Source organism: Brachycentrus maculatus, unplaced genomic scaffold (genome assembly GCF_059751285.1).
Source record: "Brachycentrus maculatus isolate JH-2025_06_01 unplaced genomic scaffold, ASM5975128v1 h1tg000721l, whole genome shotgun sequence".
Lineage (NCBI taxonomy): Eukaryota > Metazoa > Arthropoda > Insecta > Trichoptera > Brachycentridae > Brachycentrus > Brachycentrus maculatus.
Window position 1 is genome coordinate 158,290 of NW_028281452.1, and position 17,562 is coordinate 175,851.

At 35.9% G+C, this 17,562-nt stretch overlaps 1 protein-coding gene and 1 non-coding gene across 2 annotated transcripts in view; both read right to left on the reverse strand.

Annotated features, from left to right (window-relative positions):
• Positions 1–17,562, reverse strand: part of LOC148300412 (receptor-type tyrosine-protein phosphatase T-like) — a gene marked incomplete at its 3' end in the record, with an annotated part of 214,519 nt that overhangs the window by 144,957 nt on the left and 52,000 nt on the right. The gene's annotated exons all lie outside the window — the stretch shown is intronic.
• On the reverse strand, positions 8,518–8,590 carry TRNAK-UUU (transfer RNA lysine (anticodon UUU)). Its single transcript has one exon. It is a non-coding gene; the product is annotated as a tRNA-Lys (tRNA).

Consider the following 17,562-nt stretch of genomic DNA (forward strand, 5'->3'; position numbering starts at 1 on the left):
GCTGTCATGTCCATACCACCGCAAAGAGCTCTTTCTAATCTTTTCAATTATTCCTCGTTCAGCCTTACATTCCTTTCTTATATCATCGTTTTTAATTCTGTCATACAATGATTTTCCACACATTCGTCTGAGGGAGCGCATTTCAACAGCATTCACTCTGCTTTCATCCTTCCTTTGCCAGTTCCATGTTTCGCTTCCATTCATTAGTGTCGGTACTAGCACGCCGTTGTGAACCGCTAGCTTGGCTTCCATGGACATATTCTTATTCCCAATCACTCTGTTAAAAGCACCATTTATTCTATTCCCTGCATTCACTCTTCTCTCAATATCCTTATCCACTTTTCCATCCCTTGTGAACATGCTTCCTAGATATAAAAATTCTTGCACCTGTTCTAGGGATTCATTGTGCACGATAATCTTGTATTCTGTCAAATCTTTCTCTCTTTCAAACACCATGACCTTTGACTTACCTTCATTCATTGCCAGATTATTTTCCATACATACATCGTACATTCTTGACACTATTAGTTGCAAGTCCTCCGCGCTGCTCGCTAGCAGTACGGCGTCATCCGCATACAGCAAGCAACTAACAGTTATATTCATCATTTTCGCTCCGACTCCCATACTTTCAATCTCTTTCATACAATGGTCCATATAGAGATTAAACAACCATGGTGACATTACACATCCCTGCTTTACGCCTTTGGATATTGCAAACCATGATGTAATGTCCCCATTCACTCTTATACTAGCTGTGCTGCCCTCGTAGAGGGAAGCAACTGCTTGTATAAGTTTATTGTCTACTCCATATTTTTCCAGCACGCTCCATAATTTTATCCTATCAACCTTATCATACGCTTTCTGCAAATCCACGAAAGCACAGAAGAGTTTCTGATTTTTAGCCAAAAACTTTTCCGTCAGCATTCGTAGTGCAAAAATTTGATCTGTGCAACCTCTTCCACTCATAAAAGCACCTTGCACATCCCAAATCCGTTCTTTCGTCACCATTCTAACTTTTTCAATTATAATCTTACTATAGAGTTTACCGACAGAGCTTAGCAGGCTTATCGCCCTATAATTCCCACACTCTGCGCGAGATCCCTTTCCCTTGAATAGAGGCATGATTACTGCCCGTCTCCAATCCAGAGGTGTGTATCCTTCCTCAAGACACAGGTTAAATAGTCTGTGAATCCATGTGAGGGTGGTCAGTCCACCACATTTTACAAACTCTATAGCAATATTATCATACCCAACAGCTTTACCGTTCCTCATTAATTTCAAGGCATTCGTTATTTCTGACATACTTATCTCACATACCATACCCTCACTCACCCTTGCCTCTATGGGTGTCTCGGTGGAGACATTGCCGTTACTTTCATAAATTTCCATAAAGTATTCTTTCCATCTTTCTTTCACTTCACTTTCATTCGTCAATATTTTACCATCATTTGATTTGATAACTTTCATACCTCCATTTTCATTATATATATATATATATATATATATATATATATATATATATATATATATATATATATATATATATATATATATATATATATATATATATATATATATATATATATATATATATATATATATATATATATATATATATATATATATATATATATATATATATATATATATATATATATATATATATATATATATATATATATATATATATATATATGCAATAGGCTTTTGATCACTTTACACACGTGTAACATTCACCAATTCTACCCAATATTGACAACCGCACTACTCGAATTCTTGGAAGTTTTTTATATTTGAACCAATTTAGAAACATTGTTCTTAAATCAATAGAACTTCACTAGACACATATATTGGTGAGATGAAAATTCTTTCATATTTTTCTTCATCTTTGATGAGATGTCAAAAAATAATATGTAAACTAACTCCTTTAATTGGAGATAATCCAGATTTGTGAACAAGTATTTGGGCACACTCAAAAATGTTGTAGCTTAAAGTAAGTTCAGATAATAACGTTGATGGAAATGACCATTTTTTCATAACGACCTTTCAGCTTTTTGCCGCCGATACTCTTTAAAACGTCGTCAACAAAGATGGAAGTAATTTCAATCAAAATCGTACCTACCTAGTTGAAAAGTTGTTTGTTGTTCATGAGAATGGAACAAAGAAAACGGAATAATAACGGCTTCTTACAGTGCGCAAACAAGTCAGAGAATCCTCAAAGGGTTCAATTAGCTTCGAATCAAATCACACGAAGCCTTATTATAGTATTTATTGTTGTAAATCTACCATCGCTAAAGGTCAAAACAGTTTCGAAATATAAAATGAATAAATAAAAATATTACATAAACACGATATAAGAATAAAAATAATTTATAGACGTGTATATACATATGTATATATATATATATACATATATATATATATATATATATATATATATATATATATATATATATATATATATATATATATATATATATATATATATATATATATATATGTATATAAAAATATTTATAGTCCACCTCCGTAGTGTAATGGTCAGCACGCTACCATTCTGGAGGTCCCGGGTTCGATTCCCAAGGGGTGTAAAATAAATATAAGTGATTTTTTCACTGTAATATTTATTCAACATTACCCTGGACTGGTAACTGAAGCGGAGGGCTGATCACCTTTCCTTCATGTGTGAACGATCAAGATAACACTGCGTTTATATGACGTAGTGCCCTATGCACCATCTTGAGTTTGTAAGAGTGATAAATAGGGGGAGGGGGTAGTTTAAGGAAAAAAGGAAGTAAAAAAGCATATTATTAATTTCTATGTATTTTCTAAATTTTCTAAATTATTCACGACTTGACCATTGTTTGTAACTTAGTGCTAAAATCACATAACAAATATAATGAATACATACAAAACTTAAATTATTAGCCTACATCCAGCAGTAGAGAGACGGCTGACAAAGAAGAAAGAAGAAAAAGATGAGAAAAAAGCAATGAAAGTTGTGACATTAATCAAATGAGAAATGAGTTCTTTCTATATTGTATCTTTTACATTTAACCAATCTGAGCCACAGAAATTTGTAGGTAGGTACCACTAGTTGAAAATAAAAACATATTTCGAATAATGTAACAGGATATCATAAGAAGGAAAGAGTTATTATATTTCATAGTGTAAGAAAACAATGCTGTTTTCTGCCAATAAGAAATACGATGAGCAATAATGACGCTCGATTCAATGGAGATGTCAATCATATCTCCTCAGCATTGAGCAGGGTTGGGAAATATGGATAATAACTACGCTCGAAGAAGGTCTCTGCTTAGCGTTTGTGGCCTACAATGGATCGACCTCTATTTCGGACTGACCTCGACTTAGGTTTCAGAATATTTCAGGAATAACAAGCTAGGGATAAGCTGAAAGGTATGGCGAACTGAAAGGTAGTGGAAAATATCAGGAATTACGTATTTATTTGCTGATCTTCACATTCTTTTGAAAATGCCATAACTAGGTGAAATAATTGTCACAATATAAATTTTTATGTGGTTTTAACAACTTAGTAGACTAAAAAAGCTGTGTTTGATTTAGGAATTAATGGATAAATTACGTATTTCATGCGGTAAACATAAACAAATATTTTGTTATGGACCTTATCATATATTTAGTATCTCTCATTAGGGCTATGCTTAGAGAAGCGTTCATCACAAAAATATAATATTGTAAAAAAATATATTACAGTATTTTATAAAGAATTGTACAGAAAAAATAGTTTTAATTATTTTTCTCAGGCGCCTTTTATAATAAAGATAATAATTTTGGATATACAGCGCTATTTTCGTAAAGTACTACCTCAAGGGCAATTCATGGTGATTTAATTGGGGAAAAGGAGATAGTGGAAATGATTTAGCAAACAAATGAGTATTTAGGTTTTTTTTTCTAAGGATCATCTCAGTTTCACTGCTTCCTACTAGCAAAGTCACGCTCGCGAAATATAAGTGCGCTGATTTGTCTATCGGTTTCAAGACGTCTCTTCGTCAGGACAATCCCTACAACAGCATGCAAACAGTATTATACATTATACATACTACCTTAGCACTATTCACACACTTATAACTACACAAAATGTAGATCATTTGCGATTTTGGTCGACGCTAGGACCAACATGCACTAAAGATTGCCTATGAATAGAGCTATGATTGTGACGTGTAGTATTATTTGCATGCTGTTTTTGTGATTATCCGGACAAAGAGACGGATACGTCTCGAAACCGGTTTAAAAAAATACCGGTGAGTGGCTACATACTTTAATTACTAGCAATTAAATGAAAAATAAAAATAAAGAATCTCTATAATATTTTACAGTAATTTTCAGCCGAAATCCTCTGTTAATACTTTCTGAAAATGTCTTCTGAAAGTCGTGCAGATGAAAATAAAAATTGGGCAAACGCTACGGCAATGGTGGCGATAAGAAAATTTAAATACAGATAATTTTGTAGTAAACTCAAAGACTTGATGAGATTTTAATTCAGTTAGCTGGAGTTTAAACCACGTCCCAAGGGGCTGATCTAAGTTAGGCCTCTATCAAGGGTGTAGAGAAGCATTTTCAAATCATTGTTTTAAAATTAGGCAAATTTTGACATTTAATTAACTAAAAATGTTGGTAATAATAGCTTGAAAAAATTCATTTATATAAAGTAAATTTTAGTATAAATTTAATAATAATTCCATATCAGTTATGGTAAGGGTTGAAAAATCATACTTAAAACTCAATTTCAATTCAATTTGTCGATTTTTTTTATAAAATCATGGTTTTCAACCCTTGTGTATATAACAAATAATTTTATCTAGCCTTAAACCACTCTGGTGATGTCGGTAAAGACGAAACTTGGTCACTGGTCAAATAAAATACAAAACAAAAAAAACAACTTGATGTTAAAATGGGGTCCTACAAATTACAAATCTATAAATAAATATAAGTGATTTTTTCACTCTAATATTTGTTCAATATTACCCTGGACTGGTACCTGAAGCGGAGGGCTGATCACCTTTCCTTCATGAATTAACGATCAAGATAACACTGCGTTTATATGATACAGTGCCCTATGCACTATTGGCAAGGGCACGCCAATGGCAATGGAGAAAGACTGGTCGAGTTCGCTAGTATTAACGACCTTGTCATTGGTGGTACGCTATTTCCCCATAGGTCCATCCATAAGTACACCTGGACCTCCCCTGACGGACGAACAAGAGCGCAGATAGATCACATCCTCTATGGACGTGCTAACCGGCGAGAGCTCCTCGATGTCAGGTCCTACAGAGGGGCCGACATTCATAGTGATCACGAGTTACTCGTCGGAAGAATCTGTCTGCAGCTCAAACGTCTGCCGAGATGTCCTTGGCGGAAGAGAATCAACTTAGACAAGTTGAAGAGTGCCGAAATAAGATTGAGATTCGAGGAAACGGTCGGACAACGTGTCCAGCAAGACACCGATCCTCAGCCCATTAATGTTGACTCGATTGAGGCACAGTGGGCCAGTCTCAAATCGGCTCTCAACTCTTCCGCCAATGAGGTTCTTGGCCCCAGGATAGGAGAAAGACCCCATTGGATGTCAGATGAGACCTGGGGAAAGATGGCTGAGCGCGCTCACTTAAAAGCACTGAGGGACAGTGAAAGTGACCCCTACCAACTGGACACCCTCAGAGATGACTACAGGCGCCAAGATCGTATAGTCAAACGATCATGCAGACTCGATAAGCGCCGTCATCTCGATTCTCTTATTGTAACGGCGGAACATGCTGCCCAAGGAAATGACACGCGGAAATTATTCCAAATAACAAGGAAGATCTGCGGAAAGAATTCGGTAACCCCTGGAGCTGTGAAAAACACAAATGGAGTTACCGAATCTGACGCGGATCGTATAAAGGAAATATGGCGTGATCATTTCCACAGGGTCTTGAATCGCCCTCCTCCTCCAATCATCCTCGATATTCCCACGGAGGCTGCGTCAAGCATTCCGCGGGCGGTCGCCATACCTGATGGTCCACCGACACAGGCAGAAATTATAGCTGCCGTGTCGAAATTGAAAAATGGGACTGCCCCTGGTGTTGATGGTATCCACCCGGAATTATTGAAATGCAGCGTTACTGGCATTATTGGCCCTTTACACCAATTAATGTCCAGTGTGTGGGAAGAAGAGCGATGCCCTAGAGACTGGGTAAATGGGGAGATTACCGTGTTACATAAGAAGGGTGATCCACTCAACTGTGACAACTACCGCGGCATTACGCTACTCAGCGTACCTGGGAAGGTGCTTGCCCACGTAATCTTGCAGAGAATCCGAGCCCCCATTATGCAGGTGCTCAGAGAAAACCAGGCAGGGTTTCTGCCTGGCAGGTCCTGTGCGGATCAAATCCATAATATTCGCCACATTCTACAGCAGAGCCAGGAATTTAACAGTTCTCTGGCGATGTGTTTTGTAGACTATGAGAAAGCGTTTGATAGTCCGCACAGGCCCACACTCTGGAAAGTACTGGAAGCTTATGGGGTGCCTGCGAAATTAGTGGAGCTAATTAAGTCCCTTCACCTCAATAGTGAATGCCGAATGAGAGTTGACGATGTTGTCACGGATTGGTTTGGGGTCTCTACCGGAGTCAGACAAGGCTGCGTCCTTGCACCGTTTCTCTTCATCATCCTCATGGATTTCATTCTTCGAAAGTCATTACCATCTGACCGAGGTATATCCATCTCCCCCTCCCGGAAACTCTGCGACCTAGAGTACGCAGATGATGCTGTTTTAATTGATGACTCCGTCGAGGGTCTTCAATTGATCGTCGACAGGGTAAATAGGTACTCTACGCACATGGGGCTTACAATAAATGTTGCAAAAACCCATGTGTTGTGCAACAGCTCATGCCTAGATGCCCAACAACCCTTGACGTTGAGTAACCAGCGCATCGAAAGGGTCGAGAGTTTCAAGTACTTGGGAGTGTACGCGACTGAAAATGGCAGCCTTCAAAAGGAACTGGGAGTGCGATTAGGACTCGCTGGGTCCGCATTCAACAGTATGAAGGCTGTCTGGAGATCGGATTTATACTCGGTGAAAACCAAATGCCGCCTATACAATGCCTGCATTGCTCCTGTTCTCTTATACGGCTGTGAAACATGGCACCTTACAAGGGCCCAAAGCAGCCGTGTACTAAGCTTTGAGAACAGGTGTTTGCGGAGAATCTTAGGCGTGCGGTGGTTTGACTTTGTGAGGAATGAAGAGATAAGGCGTAGGACGCAGCAAATCTTGGTCCCAATTTTCGTCAAAAAAAGGCGATTCAGTTGGCTTGGCCACGTACTCCGCATGCCTCCTGAGAGCCTTAATCAAGCTTGCCTCTTTTACAAGGCATCAGGTTCGCGCCGCCCAGGACGACCATTGCTGACAATTCGTCGGCAGTTCTCGTCAGAACTTCGCGACGCGGATCTGACTTGGGAGGATGCAAGGGAGCTGGCAGCTGACAGAAAAGCCTGGAGACAGTTTGTGGACTCCATATGCTCCACCTAGGGAGCGGATATGGTTATTATTATGCACTATTGGGGTGCAGATAAGGGTTTGAATTGAATATAACACTCTCCTAATCTCTCATCGTTTACTTTGTGTAATACCACTTTAAAGTGATATAACACAAAGTGAACGATGTATGACAAGGAAAGTATTATTTAATTATACATATAATACCATTTTAAAGAAATTCACAAGGAAAAGTATATTTTGTATTTTAGTCATAATATTTTGTTGTTTTATTTGTAGCAAAGATTGAAGTCCAACGATTTGTTCCCACAGATTCAAAAAAGTATACGGAGTCGTTAAAATTGAAATGTGTTTTAATTTTTTTTACGTTTTTCGTTCAAGTAACTTCTAAAGGTCTACTTAAATTAAACTTTTTACTGCCAAACTTGTACTTTGAATGTTGGGCGTATAAAAAGATAATGTGTTTGTCGGAATTTTATTTCGTGACCGGAAGAGAGAGACGGTCTAGCTCGTCCCCCAGGAAGAAGGCAGGAAGTTTTATATTCATGCGTAAATATTTTCCGGATATGACATAATAGCACCTCGCAAATGGCGGCTGACGAGGGAATTTAACAACGTTTTTGGTATTTGTATAAAATATTTAATAAATTCCGTTATCAATATAACAACGAAACAACTTTCTCTGCATTGTATGTATGTCTCACACACACACACCCTCTTACACACTTCAAAAATGCACATTCACACTCTCATAGATCTACACTAGATCTTTTATACAAATCTTTTTGTGTTTCCGTGGTTAACTACAATATAATTGGCTTTATTTTATGTATATTCTTTTTGTGTTTTATTTTATATGTCGCTCACTCCTTTCAAGAACGTCATTTATCAAAAATTGACAATTTTCAGTTTTGCGTGTTTTTAAGAGATGGAACATTCGAGGACATTTATAAAAAAATATTTATAAAAATAATGTTTTTTAATTTTAATTAACAAAAAAGTATGGACGCCCGAACAGGGACTTGAACCCTGGACCCTTGGATTAAAAGTCCAATGCTCTACCAACTGAGCTATCCGGGCAGATGGAAGAATTGGCACAAAAATTAAATAGTCGAATAAATACTACACTAAATCGGCCATTCTCAAAGTTGTTTGGCGTTGGAACCATACGCTAGTAGGATTATTTTCCTCTTGAAATCACCCTTATCGATGTGGAAGGGGTCGATATGCACGAAAATGCGATTGAACAGGGATACCACCCCCCTGGTCGGCATTTCCATTGGCAGGTTGGTTCCATCGATTGAGTGACAGAACAACCTAATCACCCGATATCGAAGATGGTTATTAGGAAATGAGGACATGAGTACAAAAACTTATTATTAAAATCATGCTTTTCCGTCCAATCAATTATTTCAGGAAGCTCAACGTTTGGAGCTACGAGAAATCAATTGCCAACAGTGTCTAAAATATGTTTCAATGCGCCAACATTTAATTCATAAAAGAAATATTAAAAGATCCTGCCAAAGAATGAAAAGGTTACTAGAAATTCCTTTTTGCAAATCCAGACTCCCTTCTTGCAAATTTGGCTGGGTGAAGATCAGTCTGATGATGTCGGTTACGACGAAATCCGGTTGCGGGTCGAATAAAATTAATGTGGAAAAAATTGAATAGTTATTATTTTATTCTATTGTATGTATTTATTTATTCTTCTTCAAACCTTTATCTGCACCCCAATGGTGCATAGGGCACTAAATCATGTATTTTTTACGAAAATGGCGCTATATAATTTATCCAAATTTATTATTATTATTATTATTATTATCTTGATCGTTGACACATGAAGGAAAGGTCATCAGCACTCCGCTTCAGATACCAGTCCAGGGTAATATAAAATAAATTTTAAAGAGAGAAAAACACTTGTATTTATCTGTCCCACCCCTGGGAATCAAACCCGGGACCTCCAGAACGGTTGCCGAGCGTGCTGACCATTACAATATAGAGACGGAGGGTATTTATTTAGTTTGTTAGTAACAGAGACATTTAAAACTATCAAATAAAAATTCACAGTAAAATCGGGAAATGAATTTATTTAATATTATAATAAGAGAGGCCTAGATGCTTTTATATCAGATCTGGGAATGCGGTTGGGAGAACTTTCAATAGTCCTCAGAAAGCCTTGCGGAGGTCCAAGGCATTACGAAACAAACTTTGAGAGCCACTGCTCTAAATATCAACATTTCTGCGTAGTCAGACGGCAACAAACAGACACTCGTAAATCACCTTGCTTACACAATAATGGTTTACACAGCTTGATAGATCACGGAGCGATTTTTTGCTGTTTTTGTATAATTTACACCTATTACTTGCGTTTGCACATTCGATGAATAACAATATATAAGCTTTTTGAAAATGTTTTTACTAAATAAGAGAGATTTAGTGCTAGTGACAGAGAGACAATGCATCTCAACGATACAAAATTTGCATTTGACTTCATTTTTCAGGAGATCGTTTTTAAAGTTAAATATAATAAAATATATTCAAAATAAATATCAAGCCACTTATTTAACTTTTTACTGTGCAAAAGATATTTTTAGGTGAAAGCTGAATGTTTTTTCTCCATTTGAATATTATTCAATATATTTTAAAAAACAAATTAAACAATACCATTTCTTCGAAATGCAAAACAACACTTTCTGCCCTGTAGCGGGCAAATATTAGGTTAAAATATGCCGCTTCTGCTGAGATATGGTACATTTTCTGGACATTCTGAAAACACGGACAACTGAAAATTGTCGATTTTTGATATCTGACGTTGTTGAAAGGAGTGAGCGATATGTTAATATTTATTTAGATGAAATTTTTATATGGATGAAATAAATATATTTAACTTACTAACTAACTAACTATCACGCCGCTTCCCCGCAGGGGTAGGCAGAGAGAAAGAACGCCACACCACTCTGTCTTTGCAAACATTCTTCGCCTCTTCCACGTTCATGCATCTCCTCATACATACCCGCCGATTGTTACGACTCCTAACCTGACCACTTTCAAGTATTTGGCATACCTGATCGTGCCATGTTTTTTTCGGTCTTCCTCTGCTCCTTTTTCCACTTACATTCGCCTAATAAATTTGTTTTACCGTTCTTTCCTCACTCATTCGTTCTACATGTCCAAACCATCTCAACACACCTTTCTTAATTTTATCGATAATGCTTATCTCAGCTTTGCATTCCTTCCTTATTTCACTATTCGCACATCTATCATACATCGTTTTGTCGCACATTCTTCTGAGAGATCGCATTTCGACTAATATATTTAATTTTTATTAATTGATTCGATAGTCATTTTATCCATTACCCGTTCATATAGTGTTACGTTCATAATGATACGGAATGCATCGAAACACGTGTCACAATAGATTTGAAGAAATAGTGGTATTTACCAAGTAAAACTGAAATTAAAAATTTCATTTTACTTTTAAATATGATTTTTCAATCTGATAGACATTTATTGCCAAAGCAAAGATTTTTCTCTTATGAAATTTTATTATAAATTCGGATTGAGCGGTTTTCCGTTTTATTAAATTCTGTCGGACGGGATTTTTGACAGCGCTAAGCGGTTCCCGCCAATATGAGACAGGCCGCCATTTTGTGTTGACGTCCCGTCTATATTTGAATTTGATGTCGTGTTAGTTAATGATGTTTGCACAATACCAAGTCGACTGGCAGATTGTTTTACGCTACCAAACTTAGCCGGGCTTTTACAACGAGAACAAGCCAATAAATTATACATACAAATTTACCACGTTTTAAGTGCGTCCGAATATACTTTTTAACTCTAATGTGTGGAAGTGAAACATGGAGTTGGCAAAAGAAGGATGAAAGTAGACTAAATGCAGTCGAAATGCAATCTCTCAGAAGAATGTGCGACAAAACGATGTATGATAGATGTACGAATAGTGAAATAAGGAAGGAATGCAAAGCTGAGATAAGCATTATCGATAAAATTAAGAAAGGTGTGTTGAGATGGTTTGGACATGTAGAACGAATGAGTGAGTAAAGAACGGTAAAACAAATTTATGAGGTGAATGTAAGTGGAAAAAAGAGCAGAGGAAGACCGAGAAAAACATGGCACGATCAGGTATGCCAAATACTTGAAAGTGGTCAGGTTAGGAGTCGTAACAATCGGCGGGTATGTATGAGGAGATGCATGAACGTGGAAGAGGCGAAGAATGTTTGCAAGGACAGAGTGGTGTGGCGCTCTATTCTCTCTGCCTACCCCTGCGGCAAAGCGGCGTGATCGTTAGTTAGTTAGTTAGAATATACTTTTTCTCAAATCTGGATTATCTGTCTTCCCCTAGATGAAAAATCTAAAAATTTGTCATTTTATTGACTATTGATCCATAAATACATTTTGAGTGCGTCTAAATACTTGTTCTCAAATCTGGATTATCTCCATTTAGCAGTTATTTTAACATTTTGATGAAGAAGAATAGGAAAGTCTAGGCATACGACATATTATATATACATTGTTATTCATCGACAAACAGGGCATACGACCGTTCTAGGCTCGGTTAAGTGATCACTTTACATACATGTAACATCCACCATTTCTTAACTAAATTTTGTTATTGTTTTAAACTAGCTGGATATAAAGGTTTTAACCCATATTTTGTTATAGTTCTAAAACTAGCTGGTTAAAAAGGTTTTACATCGCCTTTACAACTATGTATTAATGTGATCAAGCATACTAATACCAATTTTATGTAAATACAATACTTTTGTCTACCTTCACAAGTAAGCGCTCCATTGTGACATTTTGATGGATTATCCCCACCCATTCGGATGCTACCTAATTATAATATATTATTACGTAGAAAAATAAGAAAAAAGTGTTATTATATATTTATGATTGATGTTCTATTTGCGCGAGTAACAAATACGATTAAAAGAGAAATACAAATGTACGAAAATAAGACTTGAAACGTATATTTATAGAATTTCGTGTATTTATAGGAGTAAATAAGCACCCTTGAGGTAGTATTTTACGAAAATTGCGCCATCGCTCACTCTTTTCAACAACGCCATATATAAAAAATCTTGATTTTTCAGGAGATCATTTTTAAAGTTTAAAAATATTTTAAAATGTATTACGAATAAATATCAAGCCTTTTCATTAATTGATTCGGCAGTCACTTTGTGGTAAAATGTATTAATTTTTAATTAATGTTTTACATAGTAAATACCACTATTTCTTAAAATCCACTGTGACACGTGTTTCGATGCATTCCGCATCATTTTCACTATCCGATTTTTTATTTTCATGATTTCATTTCACATACGGTGTTTGAAAATGATGCATCGAAACACGTGTCACAGTAGATTTAAAGAAATAGTGGTATTTACTAAGTAAAACATTAATTAAAAATATCAAGCCACTTTTTAGACTTTTTACTGTGCAACAGATATTTTTAGGTAAAACCTGAATGTTTAATTTTTAGAACTCCATTTTAATTTATGTATAAAATTTTTAATCAATCACATATTTTTCGAGTCAATAAACTAAGCAGATTAAAAAAATCAGTGTTTGATTTAAAATTAAAAACATTAATTCAATACTATTTCCCATATCGCTCACTCCTTTCAACAACGTCATATATAAAAAAACTTGATTTTTCAGGATCGTTTTTAAAGTTGAACAATATAATAAAATGTATTAAAAATAAATATCAAGACATTTATTCAACTTTTTACTGTGTAACAGATCTTTTTAGGTAAAACCTGATTTTTTTCCATTTATAAAGTATAAAGTATATTTAAAAAAATAATTAAACAATACCTTTTCTTCAAAATGCAAAAACAACACTTTCTGCCCTGTAGCGGGTAAATTTTATGTTAAAAATATGCCGCTTTTGCTGAGATATAGTACATTTTCTGGGCATTCCGGAAACATGCATAACCGAAAATGGACGATTTTTGATATATGACGTTGTTGAAAGGAGTGAGTGATATATATAATAATATGTGACGCGTTTTGTCTTATTAAGACATTATCAAACACTCAATGTTTTGTGTGTTTTGATAATGTCTTATTAATACGAAACGCGTCACATATACACATTTAACAAGAGTCTTCTTGCTTACTTTTTAATTTGTATTTTTAATGTATACGCCTTAAATGTTAGTTTGTAATGTATATATATTAATTATTGAATTGAAATTGAAATTAAATATTATCATATATACTACTACTACTACTACTACTACCATCACGCCGTTTCCCCGCAGGGGTAGGCAGAGAGGATGGAACGCCACACTCTTCTGTCCTGACATACACTCCTCGCCTCCTTCACATCCATACATCTAGTCATACATGCCCTCCGATTACGCAGACTTTTGACACCGCCAGATTTTAGGTTCTGATTGATCTGATCGTGCCAAGTCTTTTTCGGTCGTCCACGTTCTGTTTTCCCTCTCACATTCGCCACATATATTTTCTTAGTCATTCTCTCGCTATCCATTCGCTCCACATGTCCATACCACCGCAAATACCTCTTCCTAATCTTTTCAATTATTCCTCGTTTAGCCTTACATTCCTTTCTTATATCGTCGTTTTTATCATATATATGTAAATAAAAATAGAATGCAATCCAATAATAGTGTTTAATTTAGGATATATTGTAAAATGTCGTCAATATTTTTTGTTGGGTAAGTAGGGGCTAGTTGTTACAACAAGGCGGGGCAAGTTGTTCACTCTGATCCACCAAATAATTGTAACCAAATGTTTCCAGACACTGAATTCACAATACAGCTGACCCAGTTTTGGAGCGACTCTCTCCACTTCACTCGGGGATCGAACTTCACATACGACTTCATAATAATATAATAATAATGCCTGCTAGGTGGCGTGGGGTGAGCGGAGAAGGCCGAGGGGGGATATGGAGGGAAATCGTTGAAGCGTTTGAAACAAATCAATTTACTTCACGCTTCAAAAGGTCGTATAATCAAATTAGCGACTAGCAGTATAGACGTGCCGATAATGTAGGAAATAATTTAAACCGTTCAAAAATACATTAGCGTCAATTTTTTATTTTATTTGTATTTGAGACTTGAAGTATTCGTGATGTTTTCAGAAAGTAAAAAACCTCCGCCTCCGTAGTGTAATGGTCAGCACGCTCGGTTACCGTTCTAGAGGTCCCAGGTTAGATTCCCAGGGGGGTCAAATAAATATAAGTGAATTTTTCACTATGATATTTATTCAATATTTCCCTGGACTGGTACCTGAAGCGGAGGGCTGATCACCTTTCCTTCATGTGTTTACGATCAAGATAACACTGCGTTTATATGATGCAGTGCCCTATGCATTATTGGGATGCAGATAAGGGTTTTAATAGTGATATTTTTGAATGATAATAATAAAATACGTCAACACTGTTCAAATATAATAAAAAAATTCCACTTTTATTATATTTGAACAGTGACCGGGCTCCGTCGTACATCATTTTACTGGTTTGACGAAGTCGGTAACGATGAAATTCAATCACTGATCAAATAAAAAAAATTGTTTAATAAACTATATAGTTTATTTTTTGACATCTAATAAAAGATGAAGAAGAATATGGAAGTCTGGGCATTTACGGGGCTGACGACCGTCATAGGCTGGTTTAAGTGATCACTTTACACACGTGTAACATTCACTAATTCTACCCGTTATTGACAACCACACTAGGTACTCAAATTCTTGGAAGTTCTATATATATATATATACATGAACCAATTTAGAAACCTTGTTCTTGAATCACTAGAACTTCACTAGAGACATCTATTGGTGAGATGTAAAGAAGAAATAAAGATGTGATACTATTTTATGACTACCAGTTTCGGATTAATCATTCCATCATTAGGTCATTAAAACGAAACACTTACGGTCTGACATATACATTTTTTTCAAATATTCAAATATTTCATTTTTGTATACATGTCAGACCGTAACAATTTCATTTTCATGACCTGATGATGGAATGATTATTCTGAAACAAGTAGTCATAAATTAATAATAAAATAATATTAAAACCCTTATCCGCACCCCAATGGTGCATAGGGCACTCGTTATATAAACGCAGTGTTAACTTGATCGTTTACACATGAAGGAAAGGTGATCAGCCCTCCGCTTCAGGTACCAGTCCAGGGTAATATTGAATATATGTTACAGTGAAAAAAATATGTAGAATTAGTGTTTATTAATGTGGTATAACAAGGTGAACGTTGAATGATAAGGAGAGTGTTTAAAGAAAAAGTATTTTATTTAAGTGAAAATTCTTTTACTAAAAAAACTGAAAAGTTTCCAGGCTTGTTTTAAGTTTTTGCAAGGGTTAAGGTGAAATCTCGGATCTTCGCGTGGAAACATTTTCCGATTCACGGGACACACTTTGAATAAATGATAGAGGCATGCCCCACCGGGGTCGGAATACCCACGCAAACGGGCTAGATTATTCCTAGGTCTCCTTCGGCCCTGTAATTATGTGAAGACTGGCCCGCCCGTCTCTAAACCAAAACTGGGTCATTCCGCCACGTTACCCGATGCCTAGCTGTGATGTGACGCTACGTGATGACATGTCGTGTTATATGGTATGTGAGTCTCAGTTATAAATACAGGGTGGGCAAATAAAAGTGGGCCGGACGAGTAGATACTATTGAACATTTCACTTACTCCTTTCAAGAACGTCATATATCAAGCCACTCATTGAACTTTTTACAGTGCAACAGATCTTTTTAGGTAAAACCTGAAGGTTTTTTTCTGTATTTGAAAAATATTCTGTATATTTAAACAAAATTATTAAACAATATCTTTTCTTCGAAATGCAAAAACAACACATTCTGCCCTGTAGCGGGTAAACATTAAGTTAAAATTATGGCGCTTTTACTGGGATACAGTACATTTTCTGGGCATTCCGAAAACATTCACAACTGAAAATCGACGATTTTTTATTTATGACGTTGTTGAAAGAAGTGAGCGATTTATGAGCAGATTCTCCTCAGAGTATTCAATTTTGTATTTGGCTGTTCACAAAGCGGCTTGGACGTGGATATTTAATTTATTTTTTATGAAACTTGATTTCACCTTAAAGTTTATGTCAACTTATAGAATAACAGTAAAGAAAACAGTCTCTTTACCATCCATTGTTTACTTTGTGTAATACCACTTTTTTCCTCTTTGTGTAATCAATCATTCCATCATCAGGTCATTTAAATTAAAATAAAATGATTACAATTTGACATTTATATGAAAAAATTTTTTTTTTTTACTTTTATACAAATGTCGAATCGTAATAATTTTATGTTAATTTGAATAATTTTAGTGTGAGAAATTCATTTTAATTTTAATGACCTGATGATGGAATGATTTTCCGAAACCGGTAGTCACAAATAAGTGTTTTATAAAGTGGTATTACACAAAGTAAACAAGGGACGGCAAGGAGAATGTTTTATTTCCATACCACAAAGTTATCAATGATTTAAACATACAAAATAAAACAGTAGAGAATCTGCTTAACTTCCATCCGACATCGTCGCATGATAAAAATGTTGAGGGTTAGTGTATGGTGTCTGCACACCGCATATTCATCTTACTCAATCCGTCGACCAGAGTCCAAAGGTGCCAAGAGATGAATAGTCTTCATTTTCAACATCTGCTATACATACTGATAAAAAATTAATTGATAATATGCTTTTTCCGAAATTCATCACCATTATTGTCTTTGTTCCCATTAAACTAAGTCTCGCCCCTAAACCCTCATCTCCACCCACCTCTAAGAATACCTGAATATGTTTTGCTCATTGGTTTTCATGAGACGAAAAATATTTAGTTTTCGAAACTGGGCATTTGAAATAAAACTCAATAAGTGGTATAATTCATTCGAACCCTTATCCGCACCCGCCAAGGTGCATAGGGCAATGCATCATATCTATCTATCTATATCATATCATATCTTGATCGTTAACACAAGAAGGAAAGGTGATCAGCCCTCCGCTTCGGGTACCAGTCCAGGGTAA